The sequence below is a fragment of the Macrotis lagotis genome, chromosome 1, assembly GCF_037893015.1.
Source record: "Macrotis lagotis isolate mMagLag1 chromosome 1, bilby.v1.9.chrom.fasta, whole genome shotgun sequence".
Taxonomy (NCBI): Eukaryota; Metazoa; Chordata; class Mammalia; order Peramelemorphia; family Peramelidae; genus Macrotis; species Macrotis lagotis.
The window spans coordinates 171,449,523-171,465,023 of record NC_133658.1 but is presented as its reverse complement, the minus strand read 5'-3'; the positions used below and the strand labels follow the sequence as shown (position 1 = coordinate 171,465,023).

The window sequence follows — 15,501 nt, the reverse complement described above, 5'->3', positions numbered from 1 at the left end:
CTAAACAGAGTTAAGTGACTTACTCAGAATCACACAGCTAGTAAAAGTCTGAGGCTGAATTTGAACTCAGGTCTTCCTTACTCCAGATCAACATTCTTTTTTTTTTAGATTTTTTTTTCAAGGCAGTGGGGTTTAAGTGGCTTGCCCAAGGCCACACGGCTAGGTAATTTTAAGTGTCTGAGGTCAAATTTGAACTCAGGTTCAGTGCTCTATCCACTGCGCCACCTAGCCGCCCCCCCAGATCAACATTCTTATCTACTGGGCCACCTATCCTGTCTATATAACACTGCTTTCAAAACACTACTTTTTTTTGGTTCTCCTATGTGTCTAACACACCTCAGTCTCCTTTGTGGGCATATCATCCCAGACTATGCCTCTAACTCTGTTCTAAGTGTGCTTCTGTTCCAGGTGTGCTTCTCTTATCTCTCTGTAGGCCCTGCCAGTCATCACATCCCACTAATTTAATTACCATCTCTATGAAAGACTCACAGAATCTCCTCAGTTAGCTCCAGTCTCTCCCCCTAGTTCTCATCACCAAATGCCTCTTGGACCTTTCAAACTGGATCTGCCAGGGACATCTCAAACTCAACATATCTAAAACTGAACTCATTATCATTCCCCCCCAAAATTTCCTTTTTTTTCTGACAAAAGCGACACTGTTCTTCCAGGTTTTTCTTCTTCTGTTCTTCCACTGTTCTTTCTAGATTCACAACTTCAGGGTTGTCTTCGGCATATCCCATTTATTGAGAAATCTTGCCATTTCTACCTCCATAGCAACACTAGCATCTGACCCCTTCTGTCAACTCATCAAGCTATCACTACCTTGGATCCAGGACACAGCTCCCCCTCATTTAAATCCAACTCATTTGCTAGTCTTGGTAATCAACTCCCTGACATCATGGTCTTCCAGAACAAATGACAAAACAACAACTCATAGCCTCTTCCCTAGTTTATTAGAACAACCTCATTCTTGTTCTCCCTGCCTTGTGTCCCACCATCCTATCTTCTGCACTACTGCCAAAATGATTTCTTCAGAACAGATATACCTTAGAGATATTGTGAGTTCAGTTCCATACCTCTGCCATGAAATGAATACTGCAATAAAGCCAGTACACACACACACACACACACACACACACACACACACACACACACGCGCGTTATGTTTATACTATACTATAATCTAGTAAGTGTACAAAAGTATTATCTCTTAAAAAACCAACATACATACCTTAATTTAAAAATATTTCATTGCCAAAAAATGCTAACCATTATCTGAGCCTTTAGATAATGAATTTGCACTACACATTTCCAGATATATAAGGCAAAAGGAAAGTAATCTCAGAAGAAATTAGCAATGTGTATATGGGGGGTGGGATGGTGCAGCCTTTTTTTCCTGTGGAAGATCACCCCTTGATGTTGATGCTTTCTGATCAATCTGAGTAGTGGTTGCTGAAGGTTGAGGTAGCTATGGCAGTTTTTAAAAATAAGAAGATAATGAAACTTGTGGCATCAATTGACTCTTTTCTCTTGAACACTGTGGGATTATCAATTTCAAAAGGCCAATTGTAATTCAGGGAATAGGGAGGCCGGAGGAATGGGAAAGAGAAGGGGAATAACTGATGGGTGGAACACACACATTTATTGATTATATGGGTGCCCCAAAACAATGACAGTAGCTAACATCAAAGATCACTAATACCAGATCACTATAACAGAGATAATAATAATAATGAAAAAGTTTGAAATATTAAGAGAATTATCAAAATGTGACACAGAGTCACAATTTGAAGTGTTGGAAAAAATAATGTCCAAAGATTTGCTCAGTGAAATCTTACCACAAACCTTCAATTTGTAAAGAAAAACAAAACACAATAAAATATGGTATGCCTGTACAGATCTCTCTTAATGGCTTCCCTATTGCCTCTAGGATGAAATGTAAAATTCTTTTTGTTTATATTTAAAATTCCTACACAATCTGATCCCTATCTATTTTTTCAGGCTTATAGGATATTACTTCCTTACCATATTCTGCAATCCAGTCAAACTGGATTTCTCTCTGCTATTCATACACAATACTCTAGGTCCCTTCCCTGTGACTTTGCAAAGGCCATCCTCCATCCCTGGAAGACTTTGCAAAGGCCATCCCCACCCCCTCCTCATCTCTGCCTCATTGACTCCCTCTCTCTCTTCCAGAAGTGCTCAAATTCCTTCTTCTACATAAGCCTTTCCTGATCTTTCCAACAGCTATTTATTTAACTACTTTATACATACTTATTTATATTTATTCTGTATATAATTTATATTTATTCTATATACACTTCTATATATGCATATTCAAATAAATATGTGTGTGTTTCTCTCCTCCATTAGAAGGAAACAATGAATAGAGATAGCTTCATTCTTTGTATCTGCATCCTCAGGGCCTAGCACAGTGACTGGTACACAGTAAGTGCTTAAGTAATGCATGTTGATTGATTGCTTTACTGATGACATGGAAGCAGTGGCATCCAGGAGCCAGCTATGAGATGCTTATGGGTAAATCTTCAGTAGGAGCATTTATACCTTGGAAAAGAGCAAATGCTATAAATTAAAGGTTTATTTTATTATCTAGACTTAAGAAAGTTATAAAGAAAATGTTAGTAATGAAGATTTAACTTTAAAATGTGGTCCTGGGGTGGCTAGGTGATGCAGTGGATAGAGCACCAGCCCTGGAGTCAGGAGTACCTGAGTTCAAATCTGACTTCAGACACTTAATAATTACCTAGCTACTTAACCCCATTGCCTTGCAAAAAACTAAAAAAAAAAAAAAAAGTGATCTCAATACATTTTTTTCAGATATCTGTTATTAGACATGCACAGCACAACATAGAGAATCCTGATTTTCACCCTAGTCCCAGTGAGTGGTTAAAGGTGATATGCAGATCTGCCCTTGGCTTTGGACCTACACTCCCTATTCCAGCAAGATTAACACCACTAATCTGGGAGAAGGTCTGATGTTTCCTACAGCTGCCGCCTTCCCACTCCCAAACTCAGCTGAACTAACATCCTTGATGATGGCTCTGTGTTTGCTGCCTTGGTAGTTTGCCTTGTTTCTCACCTATTGCCTCATCTTGACCTCTGATTTCTGAGCTTTCCTTGGATTCTAAGTGCTTGCTTGGTTTCTGACCTCCAGTTTATACATACCACACAGCTTCCCTTTCCCAGTTTACCAAATTTTATCCAAATTCCCCTATCACCTAAATCCCTGATAATGGTCATTCTCATAAATCCTTAAGGAATTTTAATATGTTTATGGAAGCTCTTTTTTTTACTCTAAACTATAGATTTCTTGAGGATATAATCAAATTATATGTGTTCTTACTCTCTGCACTATACGTAGTATTTAAGAAATGTAAGGGAAGGGGTGGCTAGGTGGCACAGTGGATAAAACACCAGCCATGGAGTCAGGAGTACCTGGGTTCAAATCCAGTCTCAGACACTTAATAATTACCTAGCTGTGTGGCCTTGGGCAAGCCACTTAAGCCTATTTGTCTTGCAAAAAAACCTAAAGAAAAAAAGAAATGTAAGGGAAGAAATAAAAATAATTAACAATATGGTCATTTTAACCACCAATTTTTTTAAATCTAGAGTCATTGTTTATGAGTGGGAGGGAGGCAATTATGGGTAAGTGACTTACCCAAGGTCACACAGCTAGCAAAGTATTTGAGTTCAGATTTGAACTCAGGTCCCCTGACTCCAGGGTCAACACTACATCTTCTGCACACCTAGCTGCCCCTTAACTACCATTTTTCTATAGCTATGATTTTCTTCCATAAATCCCACTTTCTACAAGAACTTTTCCTATCCTAACCCACCCCCATATACACATTTCTAGTTTCTTCCTTCTGAAATTACTTTTCCTTTACTACACACACATATATATATATATGTGTGTGTGTATGTGTGTATGTATATATATATATATATATAGTAGTGTGCAGTACAAATTCAAATGTGATCCTTTCACAGAATTCGTAATTCACACTAATTGAATCTACCTATCATAATAACTAGCATTTTTAAAAGACCTTATGAATATAATCCAATATTATTCTCACAAAAACCCTAGGAAGAAGATGCTATTATTATTCCCATTTTACACTTGAGAAAATTAAGACAGGCAGCGGTGAAGTGACTAGTCAAGGGTAGATCACCGATAATTGTCAGAGGCCAAATTTGAATTCAAATATACCTCAATTCAGTCAGCATTCTATCAACTTTATCATCTAGCTGTCATGATAAAACTTCCTAAATAAAACATATATTATTATCTGCCAGGCCATGTACTTTATAAACAGTAGGTATGCAAAGGGCTAAAAGGAGCCTGGGCAGTCATGGACTGAACAAACTCTAGCATGGCAGGCAAGGGGACAGCTAGGTGGTCCAGTGGATAGAGGGCTGCACCTGGACCCTGGAAGACTCATTTTCCTGAATTCAAATATGACTCAGACACCTACTGATTGTGTGACCTGGGCAAGCCATTGAAATTAATTTATCTCAGTTTCCCGATATGGAAAAGGAAATAAAACATCCCAGTGATTTTTGTCAAGAAAACCCCAAATAGGGTCATGAAGAGTTGGACCTGACTGAAACAACTGGAAGGCATGGGGAATTCCTCAAAAGAATGAGGGAATAAACTCATCACTCAGAGGTAAAGACTGTAGAGGTAGAGACTGGTCATTGGATTCTATACCCCCTAATCATAAGATATATTAAAAATAAATCTGTTACTTAGAATTTTTTAACGGCAAGTGCCAAAATTTTCCCAAAGAAAAGAAATCTATATTACTTGCTAGAGAATATATATCTATCGAAATAAATTAAGGCCTTTTCTGAAGTTCCACTACCATCCCAATCTAGGTTAGTATTTATAAATAGAATCCCATAGGAAAATTATAATTTCTTACAGCAAGAAGCACATTATTCTCCCTTGGGGATAAACCTCAAAGATGCTAACATGGTCAAGCTAGTTAGAGACAAATTGTTACTTACCTTGACTTTGCCAATCACTGTAAGCTAGAGGCATCCTTCAGGCTAGAAACCACAACCTTGTGGACAACCCAGAAGGGAATTTGGGCTTTGATAAAGGAAGAAACTGAGAATCTATTTCTCCAGGGGCAGAACAAATAGTATGCTAAAATTTGAATCAAGGAAAACTGGGTTCTCTTCCTGCCTCTAACATTTATTCTCCATGTGATCACAGGCAGTAGGAAGCTATGTGAATAGAGTATCAGACCTAGAGTCAGTATCCAGTCTCTAACAACTACCCCATCACTTACCCTCTTTGCCTCAGTTTCCTCTAAAATGAAATGAAGAAGGAAATGGCAAACTTCTCCATTATCTTTGCCAAGAAAATCCCAAATGGGATCTCGAAGAGTCAAATATGACTGAAATGACTGTACAACAACCATGGGCAAGTCACTAAAAGTGACTCCTTGAGTCTTTTAAATGAAACCAAACCTAGATTTCCTCATCTATAAAATGGAGATAATAATGTCAGCTATGCCTGTATAGAACAAGTAGCCTTGTAGAGTGAAAAACAAGCCAGACTCAGAGTAAGAAAGAATCAGATTCAAGTCCTACTTCTGATCTCTACTGGCTGTGTGACCCTGGACAGGTCACTTACTTCTCAGTGTCCCAAGTCAGCTCTCCCAAACCTTTAATTGCCAAACATTTGCTGATCTGAATTTGTGAAAGGAGTTTTTTCATTAGGGAGTTTCTAAGATTGATGGAATCACAAGTCTGGACCAGAAAAAGTACCTCCTGGGATTGTTGTGAGGATCAAATGAAATATTGTATGTACAGAACTTTGTAACTTTTGATGAATTTACAAATGTCATTAATCAGCAATTGGGTTCTTCAGATAAATTCCAGAGAAAGATAATATTTGCCCCAAGCCATATAGACTTCCACATGGTAGGCAGAGAAGGTAATTATCAATCCAGTGCAGGTTGACCCAAAACCCAGAAGTTGAAATTTTAGGGACAGATAGGGAAATATATTTCTGAATTAAAACGTCCAGGGAGAGGCAGCTAGGTGGAATGGATAGAGTACCAGCCCTGGAGTCAGGAGTGCCTGAGTTCAAATCTGGCCTCAGACACTTAATAATTACCTAGCTGTGTGGCCTTGGGCAAGCCACTTAACCCCATTGCCTTGCAAAAAATAAAACAAAAAAAATCCAGGGACTTAGGCTAGCCTCTGCTGCCTGGGGCTGGAGGAAAGAAGCAAGAAGAAGGTTCTGGAAAATGGTCTAAAAACACATCAGATCTAGAATCAGTGCCAAGATTAATCTACCTCTAACTAGAAGTTTGACAATCTTTATTTAACATCCTATCCAGTTAAGTTAGAGGTGAGAAAAAGGAACTGAGCAGTCAGAAGCTCTATAAATGATGTTAGTCAAACTAATCATTAAGTGAACATTCAAAGTTCTATTCTGAAATCTGGACTAAGTATTTATTTGTTTCTGAGTTTTTGTGGGATTTCTGACTTTCTCTTGACTTCCAAGTTAAAATTTATTGTAGGAAAAAATCTAAACTTAACTCAAGCTGAATAAGGAGATAAGAGCTTTTTTTTTTGGCAGGTCCTTGATCAAGAATAAAGAAGAGTATTAACAAGTCTTTAGTAGGTGGTGTGATATTAGTAGTGGACCAGACCCCAGAGAAACTAGAGCAGATAGAGATGGACCTGGTCATTCTTTCCCTGCCTAAAACCTGCATTTAGTTATGATGGGTTGCATTATTCACTAATTGCTTTATGTGTGTTGGTCTTGTATCCCCAACTAAATTATATTTTTCATGAAGCAAGGCTCATTCTCATAATATCTTAGTATTCTCCATAATGTCTAGTGCTAGACAATAATTGGATAATTCATATCTTACTGAGAAATAAAAGTAGCACACCATAAAACATAAATACATTTTAAAAAAATTCATGAAAATGAATTCTAGAAGACTGTCTTAATTTGATGACTGGAGGTTTTCCTAAATTTAGTTATTCCTGACATAGATAGTAATAACAAAAAAAAATAATAAAAATAATAATAACATTTGTATATAACCTTAAGGATTACAAAGAAATTTGCATAAATAATGTCATTTGATCCTCCCAATAATGATAATGGATAGTGAGGCTAAAAGAGGTTAAGTGACTTTTCAATACTCACATCATTTGCAAGTATCTAAGGTAGGATTTGAACTCAGGTCTTCCTTATTCCAAGTTCCACACTCTATTCATTACTCAATGTTACCAATTTTTAAAAGCAAATTCAGTAGTTAAAGGAAGAGAGACCTTAGTTAGATATTCCTTCCCCAAATATGACACCATAGAGGGGAGGTAAAAGAAACACTGGGAGAACCTTTGGACCTTGCTGGAAGGAATAGGGATGGGGCTGAGTTGCAAAAGAATTTATTTGGACTATTGTTGCTAATTAGATACTAGGTGGTTGCTTTTACGGTGCCTTTACAAGTAATATTTGTTTACTATACCTTTTTGAAGAAAACCATCCTTGAACATTGACAGGATTGAAGATTCCAATTCCAAATCTGTGATTCCTGATATTGACATGGATTGATGAGGGGGTATAAAAGGTCCAGGAGGGGCAGCTAGCTGAAGCAGGAGATAGAGCACTGACCTGAAGTCAAGAGGATAGGAGTTCGAATCCAGCCTCAGACACTTGACACTGACTAGCTGTGTGACCTTGAGCAAGTCCCTTAACCCTGAATGCCTCATATCCAGGACCATTTCCAGTTGTCCTGATTCATTTCTGGCCACTGGACCCAGATAGCTCTGGAGGAGAAAGTAGGACTGGTGACTTAGCATAGTCCTCCCTCACTGGAATCCAATTCATGTGCTTGTCATGGCATCATCTCCCTGATGTCATAGTTTTCTTTGAGAATGAAGGACAAACAACAACAAAAGGTCCAGAATATGAGGGTGTGGTTGGTACTTTTCAGGCTTAATGGAATTCTCAAATCAATACATCTTTCTGACATTCATTTGTCATCATGATAAAGGTGAAGGCAGAAAAGCTGTGTCCACCTGAATCAGTGTTGTATCATTATTGAATTTCCCTTTTATTATTAAGTAAATCCTTTATTAGATGTGAAATGGCATACAAGTTCATTCTAACTGCATTCTAATTCTAAATCTTAAGCACTAGACTTTCCCAGACAAGAGAACCCTGCTGAAGGAGCACAAATATCATTAGTCCCTCTAAATTTCAGCATCCTAAGGAAAAGCTCTCATCACCCCACTATAGTTTCAGCTCTGGTGACCATGACCATCTGTAACTACCCTTCTCCAACTACTGTCCATTGGGCCCACAGTGACCAATGCCAGGAAGAAAAAATTCCAGGGAAAAGAAAGAGCTCCATGAGATCCATTCCAGGGAATGTTTGTTAAGAGCAAATCCAAGAGACAATAAATTTCACAGAACCATTCCAATTTATCGCATCCCAGACAGGACTCCTGGTGGCTCCTCTGTCCCTGGAGGCTGCCACTGACTCCTCCTCCACTCTTACCTCCATATCCAACAATCTGACTGGTTCTAAGTCATCTCTCTCAGAGATTTTTTTCTTCATTCTATTTCACACTGACATCCTACCAGCGTATTTTCCCCTCCAGAACACAGTAGGAAATGACAAATCCAATTATCAAACAATATGCTGGAAGTAAAAGCCCAGCTGCATTTTCATAAGATTCTCTCAGCAGAGGGAGAGGTAGCTGGGCTAAGACTGAGAGAATCTCTAAAGGTATTAGGAAATCTGCTTCCAATTAGAGTTATTGCCAAAGGGCTGGGATGGGTAAGTGATAACGAAGGTAGGCATTGAGCCCACCCAACTAGCCACCACCTTCACCTCAACTTCTCCATCAGTAAATGTGAAGAAGGCTTCGATCCTTCAATGAAAGATGAAATAAAAATTACAAACCCTGTCTAATAATCCACAAGGAACAGTCTCAAACTCATCCTTAGCAACACATCTCATTGACAAACTCCAGCTGTTCTGGAACCAAGGTTGCTTCTCAGGCATCCAAGAGTGATGTCTCCTTGTCTAAGCCCTGAAACTAGAGGGCAATGCTAAAGACATGAGAGTCTAGGAAATAGTTCTGTGAGGCTCTTGAGTCATGGTAATGAGAGGGGCTGTGTCTGCTTGGAAGGTGACCAGTTAACTAGCCCCAGGCACTAAAAATCCCACCCTGCCCCCATCCTTTGTCTTAATTCCATTCACCCATTGTTAGGGCCTTCTTCTGCCTTGGCAAAGACAATTTAGTCTTAGGGATGCCATCATGGTCCACCTTATCAAGACAGATGGTCAGAGCCAGCATGAAAGGTGAGAAGAATGGTAGTTTCTGTTCCTGTTTTTTCCTTTTCTTCTACTAGGTAAAGACTCAGTAAAAGAGCCAGGGTTATTAGAAATGTGTTTCATGTAACAAGATTCTTTTTATAGATGTAACAAGATTCTTAAACTGGTGAAAGAACTTAATCTAGACCATGGGTTCTAAACTTTTTTTTGTATCCTGGACCCTTTCAGCAGAGTGATGTTTGTCCTATGGACCTTCTGAGAGGCTCAGAACAATATGGTTATTTAAATACATAATTGAAGAAAATGTAAGCTTCAGTTAGAGGTCACATAAAAAGGTAACTTTTTTCCCCATTCAAGTTTATACACTGAAATCTATCATAGTCCCAAGGTCAAGAATTACTGACCGGGGCGGCTAGGTGGCGTAGTGGATAGAGCACTGGCCTCGGAGTCAGGAGTACCTGGGTTCAAATCTGACCTCAGACACTTAATAATTACCTAGCTGTGTGGCCTTGGGCAAGTCACTTAACCCCATTGCCTTGAAAAATCTAAAAAAAAAAAATTACTGACCTAGAGGGATGTCCTACAATACTAAAACCAATTCCACTGGGATCTGTGGCCCCATCAGCTTGGGAGGTCCTTCCTTTCACTGTTTTGGATCACATTCCATCCACATCAATCCAACTGCTCTTGATTACGAGTAATCCACAGGGAGTCCAACCAAACAGCACATTAGAAGCCTTCCTCACTTTCTCGCTAGGGCTGACCACCATCCTTTCCCTTTGCCAGGTGACCCATCCCTTTTTCCCATCATCCATTTTCCTACTGATATCTCCTACACCTGGTTTCTAGGTTAGTTCTCATTTATTTCCACCCACTTGAACCCAACATGTATCCACTAATGTCCTCTTGGTGATATTAATTTCTAAATTTTGGAGACTACTGTGTTTTCTGAGTCACAGTCATATAATCAAGCACCAAGACTGTTGGTATTAGTCAGTCAACAAGCATTTATTAAGTGTTTATTATGATTCAAGCACTGTGCTAAGTGCTGGGGGGGGGAGTACAAAGAAAAGCAAAAAGAGCCCCTCAATGAGTTAAAAAGGCCCTTGGGAGAAACTGAGCTCATGTCTTTAAAATGTCCCATTTTTTTTTTTACAAATTCAGAGGTTAGATTTTTCTCCATCCCCAGGGAGGAGTAGGGGAAGGTCAAGGCAGAGGAGTTGTGTGTTCCTCAGACAGAGGCAATAACCAATCAAGCAATAAATAAATGTTTATTAAGCACTTACTAAGTTCTAGTCTAAGCCATAAGGATACAGAAAGAGGCAAAAAAAAAAAGCCCCTGGCCTCACAGTCTAAGGGCAAACACAATAAGCAAACAAATACATACAAACAAGCTCTAGGAAATCATTAAAAGAGAAAAGACACTAGAATTAAAAGGAGTTGAGAAAGTCTTCCTGCAGAAAATTTTAGTAGGAACTAAGAAAGGAAGTGAGGGAATCCTGGAGACAATGAGGAGGAAGGTGAGCATTGTTAGACGCTGGAGCTGAGCAGAGCAGAGAGGCAGGGAGTGTCTTGATCATGGAACAGCAAGGATGCATTCAGGGTCAGAGTATGCATTAGGGAGTAAGGGGAAAGAAGACTGGAAAGGAAGGATGGGGCTCACTATGAAGAGCTTTGAATGGCAGAGAACTTTGGATTTAATCCTAGAGCCAAGGGGGACCCTTTTTCTCTTAATAAATAAAAAAAAAAGTAGAAAACACTCAGTATAGGAATGTCCTATATGGGTAGTAAAGGGAGAGACAGCAGAGAAGGATCAGAGATCCTACCTGTGTCTATGATTTAATAGGCACGTCCAAGGAAATTTCTCCCAGAGAAATTAAATGATTTATCCAGGATAATGATTTGAAGTAGAATTAGAACCCAGTTCTTCCTTACTCCAAGCCTTGAATTCTACTATATTAGTCTGACTTCATTTCTTTTTCATATTTCATATTTTTTCCCTTTTCATATTTACATTTTAATAGTTCAGTAAACAAGAGTATCCTCTAGAACCATTATGATCATATGTTTCTATCAATTCTTTAGCAAGCCTTTTAATCCAACATTTTTGGTGGTGTTCAGTCATTTCTATTATTTCTGTCTGATTCTTTGTGACACCATTTGGGGTTTTCTTGGCAAAGATACCATAATGATTTGTCATTTTCTTCTTCAGTTCATTTTACAGATGAGGAAACTGAGGCAAATAGGGTTAAGTGACTTGCTCAGCATTGGTTGGTTCTTGTCCTTCATTATCAATGAAGATCTAAATGACATCACTATGTTTGAGACAAATTACAGTACTCAGGGTCACACAACCAGTGAGTGTCTGAGGCCAGATTGGAATTCAGGAAGATGAGTTTTCCTATCTCCAGCCCTGGTGCTCTATCCACTGTACCACCTATTACTATAATAGTAATAATAATAATAATGATAATAATAATTAGTAATTAATAATAATAATCATTGTCTGTGAGGTTTTCACTTTAAAGTTTGCAAAACCCTTTACAAATGTTATCTCATATAATTCTCAAAACAACCCTAGGAGGGGTGTGCTATTATTTTCTCCATTTTACAAATAAGAAAACTGAAAACTAAGTTGACCATAGTCACACATCTAATAAGACCTGAGATCTGAACTCAGGTCTTCTGAATCCAAATCTTTCCCGTAGGTTGCACATGAATAGTGGGAGCTTGAGGCAGCCAAGTGGCACAGTGGATAGAGTAAAGAACTTAGAGTCAAAAAAGACATATCTTCCTGAGTTCAAATTTGACTTCACTTACTAGATATGTGACCCCAAGCAAGTCATTTAACCCTGCTTGCCTTAGTTTCCTCATTTTTAAAATGAACTGAAGAAGGGAAAGACAGCAATATCTTTGTCAAGAAAACCAGTGGATAGAGCAACAGCCCTGGACCTGAGTTCAAATCTGACCTCAGATACTCGACACTTACCTAGTTGTGCTTCCTTAGAGTAGTCGCTTAACCCTGATTGCCTCAAATCCAGGGCCATCTCCAGTCATCCTTTAATATCTGGCCACTGGACCCAAATGGCTCTGGAAGAGAAAATGAGGCTAGTGACTTAGCACTCAAATCTAATTCCCTTGCTTGTCATGGCATCACCTCCCTGATGTTGTGGTCTTCTTCAAGAAGGAAGAAAAAATAACAACAACAAATGGAGTAAATGAAGAACAAAACTGAACAACCGGAAATTTGGAGCTTTGGAATTAACACTCAGACTCGGCTTATGAGGTGTGATTTCAGGGGCAGTAGGAAGACTCCCACCCCCTACAACTCAAATTAAAAACTTAGAATTTTTTTAGTTGAAACCTAAAATCCCTTTTATAAAAGTCAAGGTCTTTCACTTCACAGAAAGCAAAAGGAGTTAAAAATGCAAAAAACCCTGGGGAACACTTAAGACTTCAACCTTAATTCATACTAAGATGTAAATTACTTAGCAAGCACTTTCTTCTGAGCAGGTTTCATAGGGAAAGGCTCTGAGGTCTGAAGTGCTAGGACAGTGGGGAGGAACCTGGCAATGAGGTAAGAGAACAAAGGAAAGGGAACTTGGAATCCACATCTCCATCTGTAAATGTGGAAGTGCCAGGCAAGCCCTGGAAGCATTCTTCCTCTCACTCCACCCCCTCCCTGTCTTAGGCATCTCTTTTTTTCTACTCAGCCATTCAGTGGTGCCATCAATTAAAGACCAGTCCTCCCAAACTAGAAATTGCAGCCTTCAAGATGGTCATTTAGAAGTTCAATGAAAAACTAAATGCTTCTCCCTCTTGGCCGAGCTCCTTTCCCCACTGCTTTTTCCAAATTCTAAAATAGATAAGTGCTGGGTTAGAATCACCCCCTTGGATTTTTCACAACAGCATTCCTCCCTAATTGTGCATTGCTAATTCCCTTCTGATCTCATATATTTCCTGATGTTCAGTTTCCTTTCATGTGGGCCCTTCATGGATGAGTTGAAAAAGCAGGGAAAGAGGGGATACCAGATGCCAGCCAAAAGGGAGCCAGAGAAGTCAGTAACCCAGCTAGGCAACTGTTGTGCCCCACTGCAAGAACTAGGGCTAGGCAAGGAAGGGGGTGGCCCAGAGCCACTGAGGGAAGGGGCAAAAAAGGAACAATGTTGGTTTTTTTTAGGTTTTTGCAAAGCAAACGGGGTTAAGTGGCTTGCCCAAGGCCACACAGCTAGGTAATTATTAAGTGTCTGAGGCCGGATTTGAACCCAGGTACTCCTGACTCCAGGGCTGGTGCTTTATCCACTGCACCACCTAGCCACCCTGCAAAAGGAGCAATTTTTAATACGTCTCATTTTTAAATATATAGTTTATTCTTTCCCTTAATTATGTTAATATAATTTTTTAACATTTGGTTTTTCAAAGTTTTCAGACTCAAATTCTATCCTTCCCTACCTCTCCTCCCCTTCACAGAGACCGAAAGCAATCAGATACAGGTTATATATGTACAATCATGTAAAATACTTTCATATTAATCATTTTGTATAGAAAGACTTGAATAAAAGAAAGTGAAAAATATCATGCTTCAGGCTATATTCAAGCAATATCACCTCTCTCTCTGGAGGCAAATAGTATACTTCATTAGTTCTTTGGGATTCTCTTGAATCATTGTTTTGCTGAGAACAGTTAAATCATTCACAATTCTTCATTGAACAAAATTGTTGCTACTGTGTGTACTGTCCTCCTGGTTCTGCTCACTTCACTTTGCAACAGCTTATGTAAGTCCATATTTTTCAGAAATCATCCTGCTTTTCATTTCTTATAGCATAATAATATTCCATTACATTACTATAGTACAGCTTGTTTAACCATTCCCTAATTGATGTACATCTTTTTAATTTCCAATTCTTTGCCACTAAAAAAGAGTTGTTTCTAAATATTTTTATTTCAAATAAGTCCTTCTCCCCACCCCCACCTTTTCTAATGTCTTTGGGATATAGACCTAGCAGTGGTATTGCTAGGTGAAAGAGTATATACAGTTTTATAACTCTTTGGGCATGGTTCCAAATTGCTCTCCAGAATGTTAGATCAGTTCACAACTCTATCAAAAGATGACACAGTTTTAATATCAGAAAATTTCATTCTTCATAACCAAAACTCAAACGCTCTACTGGCCAGTTCTTCTAAAAATTAAAACTGAAGAATTAAGAATTCTAAGAATTAAAATCAATATATTTTGAGATTTTCATAAAGAACAAGGGAAACAAATCCTTATCTAGAGCACAGTAGTACCTTATCCCTACTCTATTGATAATTTGATATATGCAAAATTTTTCCTACATAGTATTAACACCCATCTTCCAAGGTTGTTGTGAGGATCAAATGAAATATTTGTAAAATGATTAGCACATGTCTGGTACTTACAAATATTAGCTAATATTATTATCATTATAATCAACTGTGGGCAAGTGCTAAAGAAATAGTTTTCTGCCATCAAGGATCGGTAGATATGAGTTTGGAATCTACCACCTCTTTTTGTAATTCTATCAGTAGAATTATCCCCCAAATAATTCCCCAAAGTACTCATGAACCTCTGCTTAAGCACCTCTAATAATTACCTCAAGGTAGTTCATTTTTGGTTAGGAAACTTTTCCTTCTATTCAGTGGAAATCTCTTTGGCTATAACTTCTACTCACTGATAGTCAAATCCTCTAAAATATACTCCTTCACATTTAGAGCTATCCACAAGCAATGTGGGTGGCCCTAAGAGGTAAAATTTCCTCATCAAGAAGTGACTTAGCGGCAGCTAGGTGGAGCAGTGGATAGAGCACCCGCCCTGGAGTCAGGAGTCCCTGAGTTCAAATCCGGCCTCAGACATTTAATAATGACCTAGCTGTGTGTCCTTGGGCAAGCCACTTAACCCCATTTGCCTTGCAAAAAAAAAAAAAACCTAAAAAAAATTACAAAATTTCCTCAATTCTTAGTCCTCCCAAATGCCTGAATGAACCTCCAGTTCAGATGATCTCCTATAGACCAAAGCTGCTCAAAGGCAGATTCATAGTGGGATGGTTTCAGAGCCTCCCATCTCAGGAGCCCAACCACCGTAGATCACACAGATCTATCTATCTATCTGAGTTTCTTGTCTGGGATAAAAATTCAG

At 38.7% G+C, this 15,501-nt stretch overlaps 1 long non-coding RNA gene across 9 annotated transcripts in view; it reads right to left on the bottom strand.

Moving 5' to 3' along the window:
* Positions 1 to 15,501, bottom strand: part of LOC141504412 (uncharacterized) — a 135,483-nt gene that overhangs the window by 92,311 nt on the left and 27,671 nt on the right. For 2 of the 9 annotated variants that reach the window (XR_012473358.1, XR_012473361.1), the window contains one exon: positions 12,334 to 12,434. The exons of the other annotated variants lie outside the window; for them this stretch is intronic. This is a non-coding gene — a long non-coding RNA (uncharacterized LOC141504412). The remainder of the gene's footprint in view (positions 1 to 12,333; positions 12,435 to 15,501) is intronic. 9 annotated transcript variants of the gene reach the window in all.